The following is a 12,806-nucleotide window of genomic DNA, read 5'->3' on the forward strand; positions in this document are numbered from 1 at the left end:
TGAATAAACTTGATAAATGTCAGACAAGACTGACAAGTGAAAAAGAAAAGAGAAATCCACATAGCAATGACCATAGTTGATAATACTTTACTAGTATCAATATGAACTGCAGACTTGGCGCAAGTTTCAATTATTTTATTAAACATACTCGCTGAAAAGTTACATAATATTAACAGTGATAAATTTATTAAAGTTAAAATTTTTTTTATACCTATCCACCAAAGAAGGCTCCAGGCCCATAAGATTTTTATGGAATTTTTCAGTTATGAAACAAATATTTGTCCAGGCACTGGTGACAACATGCCTTTAATTCCAACATTTGAAAGACAGAGACCAGTTCAAAAACAGCCAAGACAACAAATAGAAACTCTGTTTCGAAGAAAAAAAAAGAAAAGAAAGAGAATGCTAAGCTGCATTTCCCACAAAATACAAAAACTGAATATATTCTAACACATTCTTTTTATTTAATTTTTCTAGGTTTTTAATTTAAATACGACTATTTTGCTTGTATATATGTCTTTGCACCATATGCACACATGCATGGTGACGGAGAAGGTCAAAAGAAGCAACCAAATATCCAAGGACTGAGTGATGGACAGTATAACACTGCATTTTGTTCTCTGGAATGACAGCAAATGTTCTTAAACACTGAAAAATTCTCCAGAACTCCCTACATATTTGCTGGACAAATTTATCTATCATAAAATCTGGAAAATGAAAGTACAGTCTAGCATCACTCATTAAACATACACACACCCGAACACATGTGAACACACGTACACACACACACACACACACACACACACACACACACACACAAAAAACCTTCTCCTACAACACACATATACAAAGAATATATGTATATCTTATCTGCAGGTATATAATACCTGTATATATACAAAGATACTTTTTTTTTCTGCACTAGCTGTTTTATTGGCAGGGATATGAGTGGCAGCTGTTTGCAAACCTGCCCCTGCCTTTCCTACAAAAGCAAAGGAAGAGGAAATAAGACTCCCTTGCAAACTCCAGCCAATGGTCCTGGGTGTTCAGAAGCATCAATCTCTAGGCCACAGATACAAGCATCCTCAGAAAAAGGACAGGAAGTCTTCTTCCCCAAAAGCAAGGTTCTCATAAGTGGCTGAAGAGACTGAAGGGGTCAAGGATGACAAGAAACTGTCACAAGAGCAGTCTGGAACCTAAAAATGATTCAGCAATCATTTATATAAATTCATACAAAAGTTCATAAAATGTCTGGGAGTTGGCTTCAAGATGAAAGTACTTGGCACACAAGCATTAGGACCTGAATGTAATCTGCAGCTCACCGTATAAAGCCAACTATGAGGCATATACTTGTAAATACAAAAGAGGTCAAGGCAAGAAGATCCTTCAGGCTCACTCACCAGCATAACTAACTGAATGGGTAAAGCCACAACCCTGTTAAAGTTGCTATCTCACAAACAAAGTGGAAACTCCTGAGGACACTGTAGTTGCATACATGTGCTTTGCATATGCTAGCACACATCCACATCCACACACACACATAAGTATATAATACACATAATATATATATATATAAATACACAATATATATGCACATATATATACATACACAGTCGCATACACACACCACACACGCACACACATACATATATTTATCCTCATATGCATAAGTGTGTGTGTGCATACACACACATTCAAATGAGTAGAGCAAAAATTAATCTTCCTATAATTGCCAGTATAATTATCTAACTATAAAATCCCTAAAATATCTCACTTTGCATAGTAGAACTTAATTTAGCAAGCTAACATGATAAATACAATGCAAAAATTTAATTACATTTCCATATACTAGCCTAAAAAACAAAAGAAACACACCATTTACAGTGAAGTACTTAAATATAAGGATAACAATTTAATGGATAGAATATCTGCATATTGTTTAGAAAAACATTCAGAAAAGTGTACATTCTTCTCCTACGTATAACACATTCTGTATAAAGTGTCAAACTAACTCTAAAACCGCTTTATAAATGAACATATTTTAATCAATATACATTTTTCAACTTTAAGTACAAAGGCAAGAAAGTTAAAGTTACCACAGAAAAATGGAGAGCTGAATAATTTAAATAATTCAGAATACTAATCTTGCCTTATAATAAATAATAGCTATTTACCAAAAGTGAAATTATAAACACACATGCCAATAGAGTAGAGTCCTTGATTCAGTGAACATATAACAATCTCAAAAGATAGTCATGTGATTAGATGATATTTCTATGTGAAAATTTAAGCCTTGACTCAGGACTCACAAGATTATTTCAAGGTGGATCAAGAACTATTTACAAAGTCACATAAAATTACTCCAGGTGAGTCATAATTCTTTTTTTTTTTTATTAACTTGAGTATTTCTTATATACATTTCGAGTGTTATTCCCTTTCCCAGTTTCCGGGCAAACATCCCCCTCCCCCCTCCCCTTTCTTTCTTTATTTTTTAAATTTTATTTGATCTTTTATTACAGTCCAGGTTTTAACCCCCTCCCAGTCCACCCTGTTCCACATGCCCTCCCGTTCTGTAACCCTCCCCCCCAACCAGACCTCCTTACTCCCTGGGGCCTCTAGTCTCCTGTGGGTTAGGAACATCTTCCCTGGCTGAGTCCAGACTTGGCAGTCCTATGATGTATATGTGTTGGGGGCCTCATCTCAGCTGGTGTATGCTGCCTGGTTGGTAGCCCAATGTCTGAGAGATCTCAGGCATCCAGGTTAGTTAAGACTGCTGGTCCTCCTACAGGGTCACCCTCCACCTCAGCTTCTAGCTTTTCCCTAATTCAACCACAGGAGTCAGCAGCTTTTGTCCATTGGTTGGATATAAATATCTGCATCTGACTCTTTCAGCTTCTTGTTAGATCTTTCAGAGGACAGTCATGATAGGTCCCTTTTTGTGAACACACCATAGTCTCAAAAATAGTGTCAGTCAGACCTTGGGGCCTCCCCTTGAGCTGGATCATAATTTGGCCCTGTTGCTGAACCTCCTTTTCCTCAGGCTCTTCTCCATTTTTGTCCCTACAGGTCATGCAGACACGAAGAATTATGGGTCAGAATTTTGAATGTCGGATAGCAACCCCATCCCTCACTTGATGCTCTGTCTTTCTGCTGCAGGTGAACTCTACAAGTTCCCTCTCCCCACCACAGGGTATTTCATCTAACAGCCTTCCCTTTGTGTCTTGAGTGTCTCACCTCCCGGGTCTCTGGTACATTCTGGAGCCCCCCCCCCACCTCCTTGCCTATTCCACACTCCTCCATTCCTGCTGGGATGGCAAGCTGGTACAACTACTCTGGAAATAACTCTGGAGATTCCTCAGAAAACTGGAAATAGATCTACCTGAAGATGCAGCCATACCACCCAGAAGATGCCTCACCATGTCACAGGGCCACGTGTTTCATTATGTTTATAGCAGTTTTATTTGTGATAGCCAAAATCTGGAAACAACCCTGATCTCCCACAACAGAAGAATGGAATGAGAATCTGTGGTTCGTTTACACAATGGAATACTATTCAGTTAGTATTATAAGAACTAGGACATCCTGAGTTTGACAGGCAAATGGATGGAGCTAGAAAATATTATCCTGAGTGAGGTAACTCAGGCCCAAAAGGACACGCATGGTATGCACTCACTAATAAGTGGATATTAGCCAAAAAAGTACAGAATACCCAGCATATAATCCATAGAACTGGAAAAAGTTAACAAGCCAAAGGGCCCAACTGAGGATGCCTCAAACTCATTTGGGCATGAGAAGACAGCAATCACAGGGGAGGGGAAGGAGGGAAGGACCTGGGTAAAAAAGGGAACAAGGAGGGGAAAATGGGAACATGATAAGGAATTGGGTGGGGAGAACAGGACTGAAGCCCTGAGGATCAGCAGAAAGAAAAGAAACAAAGTAACAATTCTTTAATGACATTGAGATTCAGGTACTGCGTATTGTGTCATTTTCTCCATATGGCATCTAAAATGAACAAAATCTGAGAGACTGAAAGAAAGACTGAGCCCTGAACTTGTGCAGGAGTACAAATTAAGCAGTTGAGTCAATGGCAGTGAGCTATACCATTATGATGGTGAACATATTTAGATGAGTATTGGTCAAGCTCTGTCAAACTGTACCACGTGAAGTTTACATTTTGGTTTTGTATATAAAATGTTAGTGACAATATGATGTCTCTTTTTCAATAGTGTGCTTGTGTCAATAGGAAGTCTATCAAACTTGTATTTTTGTTTTACCAAAAGAAAGCAAGGAATCCAAGACATCCATGCTATATATCTGAGTTATCGATCAAGTGCCTGTGTCTCACGTTATCCTTACTCATTCAGATATTTCAGCTAGGTAGCTTGCTTTGGAAAACCTGTTTCCGAGCACTAAGAGTACACGCATGCAGTAAACTGTTAATTATTTTGAGAGTTGGCTCTCAAATGTATATCATTTAAGTTTTGAATTGTATTTTCATCATATTATATCAACAAAGCAAGCCATATTATAAAAGTAGGTTATAGTATAATCGCTAAATTTTTTCTCTATATTTTAATTACATACAGAATACTTATTAATTTGCTAGACCTTAATTGTATTTTTTCTTTTGCAGAATAGAAGAAGCAGTTTATGAACTATTGGTTCCACAGTTTTTTGTTTTAACACATATTTTAGAATGCACAACACATATTTTTAGGTAAATGTTAAATTATTTACCAGAGTGCAATAGTCGAATGCCTTTTACTGTATTATTAAAAGTTGTTTCCATCATGATGATGTTATGTTTAATCATTTAGAGGGCAAGCCAGGGAAAGCATTTTTCTTTCTAGAAAATTTAAATATTTAATGCAATGCCATATTAAAAATAAATCAATGTTTTTCTCATTTCTACTTTGTAATTTATACAATTTAACTACCTGAACCATATCTAATTTTTAACCTGCAGTATTTTGTCTTATTCACCTAATCTTTGTCACATAAATCTCAATATAAGACATTCATAAATTTAATAATATTTCTAAGTTATTGTAATGGCTTGATAGTTCAAGTTAAGAAGTTAACTAGGATGGAATAACATTTTAAATTCAATCTAAAGACATGCACTTCAAATATATATCTTTTAAAAATTACAGACAATAAATCTCAGTATTTCTGAGAGTATTAGCCCTATCTTTCCATGCCATCTTTTGGGGTGTGTGTGTGTGTGTGTGTGTGTGTGTGTGTGTGTGTGTGTGTGTGTGAAATTTGTTCTTAAAAGTTGTTCTATGTTTTTATAAATTTTCACCTTATTACCTCTTTATGATTAGTTTCAGAAATACTTAAACAATGATCACAACATGTAGGATAGGATTCTGAAATGGTGTCCCTACACATATGCAAAAACCTACTTTGTGGTATGTCAATAGAGACAGTTAAAATTAATTTCTGAGTTTCAAATTAAAAGAATGATATCTACAACAAAAATAATATTCAATATTTGATATTATAATTTCTTTTTAATCACTAAGTATCCAGATGAAATCATGATAATATCCTGATAATTTAGAGAAAAAACCAGAAGAGGTTAGTCTTGGAATCCTGAAGGCTAGCATCAGGAAATACTAAAAGCATGCAGGATGATTTTGGAAGTGTACATTTTATTATTAAAGAGATCTATGATCATTTTTTATCACTGTAGACACTAACAATAAATTTTCTTAACATAATTTCAAGACACAGTAGTTGAAACTTCTTGAAATTGACTGAGAAATAGAAGAAACAAGAGTGTTTTTCCTTCCCTAGCAGTCGGGAAGGTTTGCAACACAAGCTCTATAAATATTAAGGGTGGTGGTCCAGCAGAGGATAATGGCTCATTCTCAGCATTCACATTCCATCATGTAGAGTCATATTTAGGTGCAGTACCATCGCAAGTTATGGTTTGGGGCGGCCTTTAGCCTCCAGCTCCTTGACACAAAAGACAGTTACAGTGTATTTATAGCCTTTACAGTCACTGATCATGGTTATGATGGAGCATTATGCTTTCTGAATGAGTCTGTTGTTGGAGCTATTGGCGGATGAAGAGTCTCTCCTACACTGCCACATGTGCGTTGAGTGCAACTGCCCAGTAACACTGCAAGTGTAGCGAGGACCTTTTCTGCTTATCCGTGCTGGAGGTACTCTGGCTGTTAGGAAGCTGCTTCTGTGACACTGTCATGCTTGGGCCTGAAGATAATTTAGGACTGTTTGCCACCTTTCCTATTCATGATCTGCATGGTTATCTGATTTTCTTGTGACAAGTTATTATATGTTTATAAGCCTGAACATTTTAATTTTGACTTTCAGTGCTAATTGTTCATTTTTCTCACATTATGTTTTCTTTAAGAGGTCTCACTTTTGTGAGAAAACAGTAAAATAAAGGATAATTTCAACACAGTTTTGTTGTTAAGCTTCTGTCAGAGTAATTGTCCCTGAAGTGTGGTTATTCCACACTAATATTTTTCTTCCCTGCATTTTAACAGTTTCTTCTTCGAGAAAACTCAGATCTTGGTAACTGAAGGAAAAATGCTGTAGAGTTTCCAAATAAGTTCCTCCAAGTTTGTAAAACATAAAAATGTGGTACCTAAAATAAAATTCCTAAGAAATTTACAAATGTGAAATTGGCACTCTTGCATACAGTCATGAACAGGAATTTAATTTTACAATGTCCGTTTTCTGTTCTGTAATTCATACTAGCATTCGATATACTCATAGTTTTCATGTGTCAATGTTTTCTTTTAAGATATTACTCTTATTTTTAATTATTCCATCTTTTGATATGTGTGTGTGAAATTTTTTCTTAAAAGTTGTTCTATGTTTTTATAAATTTACACCTTATTACTTCTTATGTGTATTTGGGATGTAGATTTGTACATATGAGTGAAGTGTTTTCAAAGGCAAGAAAAATACATTGCAGGCAGGCAACTATCTCCACTCTTATATACTTTCTGGGAAAGAAACTTGTGTCACTAACCAGTGGATCATCATTTAATTACACAATCTTGCATTTAATAAACAGAGCGCTTTACTTTTTTACTCCCTGTAGTTATGTAACAGCTTCCTGCTGGTGAGACACAATTACTCTCTGTCAATTCCGTGCACATATAGACTGAATTTTCACCCTCCCTTGTTCTCTATCATCCTCATACTTTCTGGCTGAAACCCTTCTTTTTCCTAGCAACTCCTCCTCCAAATCGTCTTTGGTTTGAATGTTTGTTTTCCCATAGAGTTTAATCATGGATACTTATATGAGCAGGGGAAGCTGCTCATTCCTGAGTAGGAATTCCAATGAAGAAAATGACAGGCTCCCATAGACCACAGTGTCCTTCTTAGCACATTGTTTCATGGGTCACCTGATGTCATTTACACAGTGTCCAAATTATCCATTTGCTCCAACTAGCCTTGCCATTATACTTACCACACGCTGGAAGGAATGCTTTTAACACTATGCAAGTGTTGGGTTTCCTGTCAGACTTCCTCCTTCTCAGTCCTGCTTATAGTAGTTTTGTATGTAGTAGAGTAGATATTTCCTCTCACTCCTACATTTTTATCGTAAAATCACTTCAAAGTAAATATTTGTTTTAACATTGACTATAGGACTAATTTTTGTTTAGTCTTGTTAGCTTTTACTTTCTTTCTTTCTTTTTTTTTCTTTTTTTTCAGAGCTGGGGACTGAACCCAGGGCCTTGCACTTGCTAGGCAAGTGCTCTACCACTGAGCTAAATCCCCAACCCCTTTGAGCTAAATCCCCAACCCCTTTGAGCTAAATCCCCAACCCCACTTTCTTTCTTTAAATTATGGACTACTAGATGAGTGAATGGTAGGAGTTATAATGCCAAGTACTAATTTTTTTTCAAGTTATTACAATTGAAAGAATGACATAAATGCAGTTTGTCTCCATTTAAGGAACAGGCCTGATTTTTAAAAGGCCACAAGGTATCAGCTCCAGGAACAGATCATTTAAGTCCCAGGAACTAGGTCATATTGGCACGAGCTCCAGAAACAGATCATAAGTGCAGAAACAAAGTCATAAAAACCCCTCCCAAAGAACAGGATGGGAAAAATCAAAAGACTGGAAAATACCTTATCTCAGAGTGGCAATCTGTACTGGGAAGCCCGATGTTATCCTCTGGTTAAATGTATACGACATAGGAATGCTGATCACTGACTACCTGTAACTACCTAGCACTAGCCAATGAAATTTTAGATTACCTAATCCTTCTAAAGAGTTTCCTATAAGAAGACCTGGGCACCTTTGTCTGGGGTCGCCATTTCCAAAAAGTGGCTGCACTCCTCAAGCTGGTGGTTTCTGCAGACTATATGCTCTTTGTTTCTGCATTATCTGAGTTTAGCATCTTTCTTCAGAAATTTTCTGACACTTATAGAGGTTTTGAGACTCTAATATTAGTTTTGGTTTATTTGTGATGTTTATACTTTCAAGTGTCTTCCAGTATGTATTTTCTGCCATTATATTTTCAAATCAGTTTTCTATTTCCCTACCTACCTAACCAAACACCAGTTAGTTTTCTAAGAAATATTGGTGCTTTTTATTGGAAAGTTGTATTGAGAAAAGATGCACTTGATATTAAATATACTTAATGCTAATGTGTGCCAGTGCCTCTATTTAGTGTGTGTGTGTGTAATTGTGTGTGTGTGTGTGTGAGAGAGAGAGAGAGAGAGAGAGAGAGTGTGTGTGTGTGTGTGTGTGTGTGTGTGTGTGTGTGTGTGAGAGAGAGAGAGAGAGAGTGTGTGTGTGTGTGTATGGAGGGGACAGAGAGAACTTTCATTTTTGGTGGTTTATTATTTTATTAATTTTGGCTTCTATTTTCCCTGTTTTTATAGGAAAGCAAGGAAGTCATTCATACTGTCATTAACAACTCTACATTAAAGAATCTACCAGAGAACTTTAAAAAATTGATACTTTCAGCAATGTAGCAGGATACAAAATTAAGACCCAAAAATCAGTATCCTTTATGTAGAAAGTGACAAATAAACCAAGAAAGAAATCAAGGAAATATATTTTACAATAGCCTCAAAACATATCTTGAGATAACTCAAGCAAGTGAAAGAATTTATAACATTTTAAGACATTGAAAATACATTAAAGTAGATAAGAAAATACGGAAAAAACTTTCATGCTTATAGATAACTACAATTAATATTGTAAAAATGGCATCCTGCTCAAAGCAATCTACAAATTCAATGCAGTCTCCATCTATATTCCCATATAATTATTAACAGACATCTTAAAAACTGTATTAAAACAAATAAGAAAACACAAAATACAGGATTGCCCAAAGAATCCAGAAAAATGAAATAATTGCTGGAAATATTAGCATCCCTTCAAGTTTTACTTCACAGCTGCAGTAATAAAAACAGCCAGTTATGGGCATATAAAGAGATACATTGACTAACGGAATATAGTTGAAGATTCAGCCATAATGCCACATACCTAGGAAAACCTGATTGTGGATGAGGTCCAAATTACATGCAGGAAAAAAAGACACTATATTCAATGAGTTGTGCTGGTTAAAACTGGATAACTGCATGTAGAAGAATGATATTACAGTTGTTGCCTTCATTTATTTTATCTTGATTTATTACATTTGGCTACTGTGTCTTAGAGTCCTGTTCTTTTCCAAAGAGGAAAGTAATGAGCAGTGCATCTGGAGAAGAGGGATAAAAGGGAGGACTAGGGAAGAGTGGGAAAATGAAACCAAGATCAGGATGTACACTTTGAGAGAAAAATCCATTTTCAATTCAAAAAAGGAAATAGAGTTAAAAATATATCTGTCACTCTGTACAGTCATTTCCAAAAGTAGCACGAGATTAAAAGAATACCAAATACCTTAAATAATACTAAAATATTACCAAATATTCTCAAGAGAACCCTGATGACACAAGACATCGAGACCCACAATTTTAATTAGACCTCATTACAAAATTTGTTCACACAAAATGAGCATCATCATTCAAACAAAGTGTCTGTCTTCCTATAGAATGGGGAAAATCTTACATATAACAGATGGAGAGTATCTACAATAGACAATGAACAAATAAAAATATCAAGTAAGCATATAAAATTTACAAATGTCATATGGAACTAAACATTTCTCAAAAGATGAAATTAATAAATTCGACGCACTTAAAAAATATTCGATACACTCTGCAACCAAGGAAATGAAACTAGAACTACCTTGAGATTTCATCTAACCCCAGTCAGAACAGCCAAAATAGGTAAAATAAATGACAGCACACGCTGGAGAGGATTGTGAGAAGGAGAACACTTTATTAATAGCTGGTTGGAATTCAAACTGATACAGTCACTAGGGAAATCAGTACAAAGATTCCTTGGGAGGCTGAGAATTGATCAACTTCAAGATCCAGCTCTATCACTCGTAGGCATATACCAAAAGACTGAATCTTACTACAAAGATAGCTTCTTATCCTTGCCCATTGTGGCTCTGTTCATAATAGCCAGGCATCACAAAAAGGCTGAATGGATAATAAAAATGTGATACATTTATACAATGGAATATTTTTCAGCTGTTAAGAAAAAAATGAAACTTACAGGTAAATGAATGAAGGTAGTATCTGAAGGAAGATAAACTCATATTAGAAAGATAAACATTGGCTGTTTTCCTTTATATGTAAAATGATGCTTTTAAGCTTTACTGTACTTATTTATAGATCCACATAGGTTATGAATCTGAAAGGAGCAACCGGAAGAAGGAGATCTTCTAAAGAAAGAAGAAATAGAGCACAGTATTATAAAAAGATGAATGGGAAGTTGGTACAGGGAGAATAAATGGGAAGTGAAATGGGAGAAAAATGTTGAAAGGGAATATTTGGAGGTATAAATAACACTAATTCCTTTTGAAAAGTCATATGGAAATGTATTATTATAAAAGATCCCTATATTAATATACCCATAAAAAGTTTAAAAAAGTTACTATGTAATACAGGCAATAATATATCAACTAGACATCACATGTTATTAAATTAAAAAGAAGTACCAAAAATAAATTATATCTTTCACAATTGTTGAACAAAAGAATCTTACAGACTTTTTCAAACAATACAAACTATTAACAGTTCTATGAGTCTGATCCATAGTCTGATGTAAGACTACTTGCTGAAGACATCATATACTTATTTCATCAAATGGGAAGAAATTAAGCTGGTGCTCAACTTTACAGTTCATCCACATAGGCTTGTGTGTGTGTGTGTGTGTGTGTGTGTGTGTGTGTGTGTGTGTGCATGTGTGTGTGTGTGTGTGTGTGTGTCTGTACAGTAGTGATATAAATGAGACTAACTGACCACATTTTTGTAATCTTTTCCATGTTTTATTAAATCAGAGGAGGACTACCCTAAACTCATATATGCTGCAACATCTCTTTTTATTTACTTCCTAAATGCTGCCCTTCCTTCTGGTCCCCACCTCACAGTGTCCCTTCCCCATCCTCTTCTTCTCTAAGAGTTTATCCCTCAACCATAGAGAATCAAACATCTGTAGGACTAGGATAATCTGTAGGATTAGGTGGATCATCTCCCACTGAGGCCAGAAAAAGCATCCCTGTTGGGGGATGGATTCTACAGTCACGCTACAGCTTTAGGGACAATCCCAGCTCCATTTGCTGAGGGACCCACCTGGAGATTGAGCTGCGCATCTGCTACATACCTGCCGGGGGCCTCGGTTCAGTCCATGTATGCTCTTTAGTTGGTGCCTCAGTCTCTAAGAGCTCCAAAGGGCCCAGGTTAGCTGACTCTGTTTGCTTTCCTGGGGAGTTCATATCCCTTTCAGGGCCTTCAATCCTGTGGCCTCTATCTAATGTTTGGCAGTGATACCAAAATCTAATATTGTATTTGTTATGAGTCCTAAAGGAAAACCTATCATTATAATCCTGCTAAATGAAGACAGAAAAGGTTACTGTTACTGACATATTGCTGCGTGCATAGTCAAGTGCATCTTTCAACTGTAATCTTCAGAGGGACTGATTGTTGAAGTCAAGGAAATTAACTTAGAGACCCATAACTGGACTATGTGCAGACGAAGACACTTTGGAGCCTTCATCCCTAAGGAGAGTGTCTTTATCAACCCTCGACATACCTTTCAAGGCTCAAGGTTAGATGCAGAGGAGTTAGAACGAATGCAAGGTCCATCAGTGGTAGAGGACTCTATGGACGCTGGAATGTCGAGACAGTAGGGTCAATGTCCATATAAGTTCACAGAGAATCAAATAGTATACGCACAATACATGCACAAATTCAAGCCAGAAGAAATAGCGGAAAAGACCATGTAGCATACAGAGTGGTGGGCCTATGAGTTGTCAATTCCAGCTGAAAAGCTAGTTGCCATTCATACCTAATGAGAGTGAGAAAATCAGGTTTCTTCGATATAGTGACACAGGGTATATCAACCAGACCTAGGACAGAACTTGAACTAAGGAATAGGCATCTAACACATATTGGAAATCTTGCCTTTTATTTTATGTCCATTTTTGTTCTTTTGCTTTGGCCTAGATTTCAGTTTCTATAAACAAAAGGGCAAATGTTGGTTGTGGGGGAGGAATCTGTGGGGAAGGAAAATAATAGGACCGAATTATTATAAGAAATCAAAATATTGTTGAAATGCTTAAATTAATATAGAAAGAGTAAAATTGAACCATTTGTATTTCAGCATTGCACAATGTTCACTTGAATAATTTTTTTCAACAAAATTTTGATTCAGGATTAAAAAAACATCAAAGAAGTTTTTATTTATTTAAACT

The 12,806-nt window shown here is 36.1% G+C and overlaps 1 long non-coding RNA gene across 1 annotated transcript; it reads left to right on the forward strand.

Annotated features, from left to right (window-relative positions):
* Positions 1-1,532: 1,532 nt before the first annotated feature.
* Positions 1,533-5,030, forward strand: LOC147996160 (uncharacterized). The gene is made up of 2 exons (XR_015671275.1): positions 1,533-2,366; positions 3,067-5,030. It is a non-coding gene; the product is annotated as an uncharacterized LOC147996160 (long non-coding RNA).
* The last annotated feature ends 7,776 nt before the right edge of the window (positions 5,031-12,806 follow it).

Source organism: Rattus norvegicus, chromosome 2 (genome assembly GCF_021556685.1).
Source record: "Rattus norvegicus strain SHRSP/BbbUtx chromosome 2, alternate assembly SHRSP_T2T, whole genome shotgun sequence".
NCBI classification, from domain to species: Eukaryota; Metazoa; Chordata; class Mammalia; order Rodentia; family Muridae; genus Rattus; species Rattus norvegicus.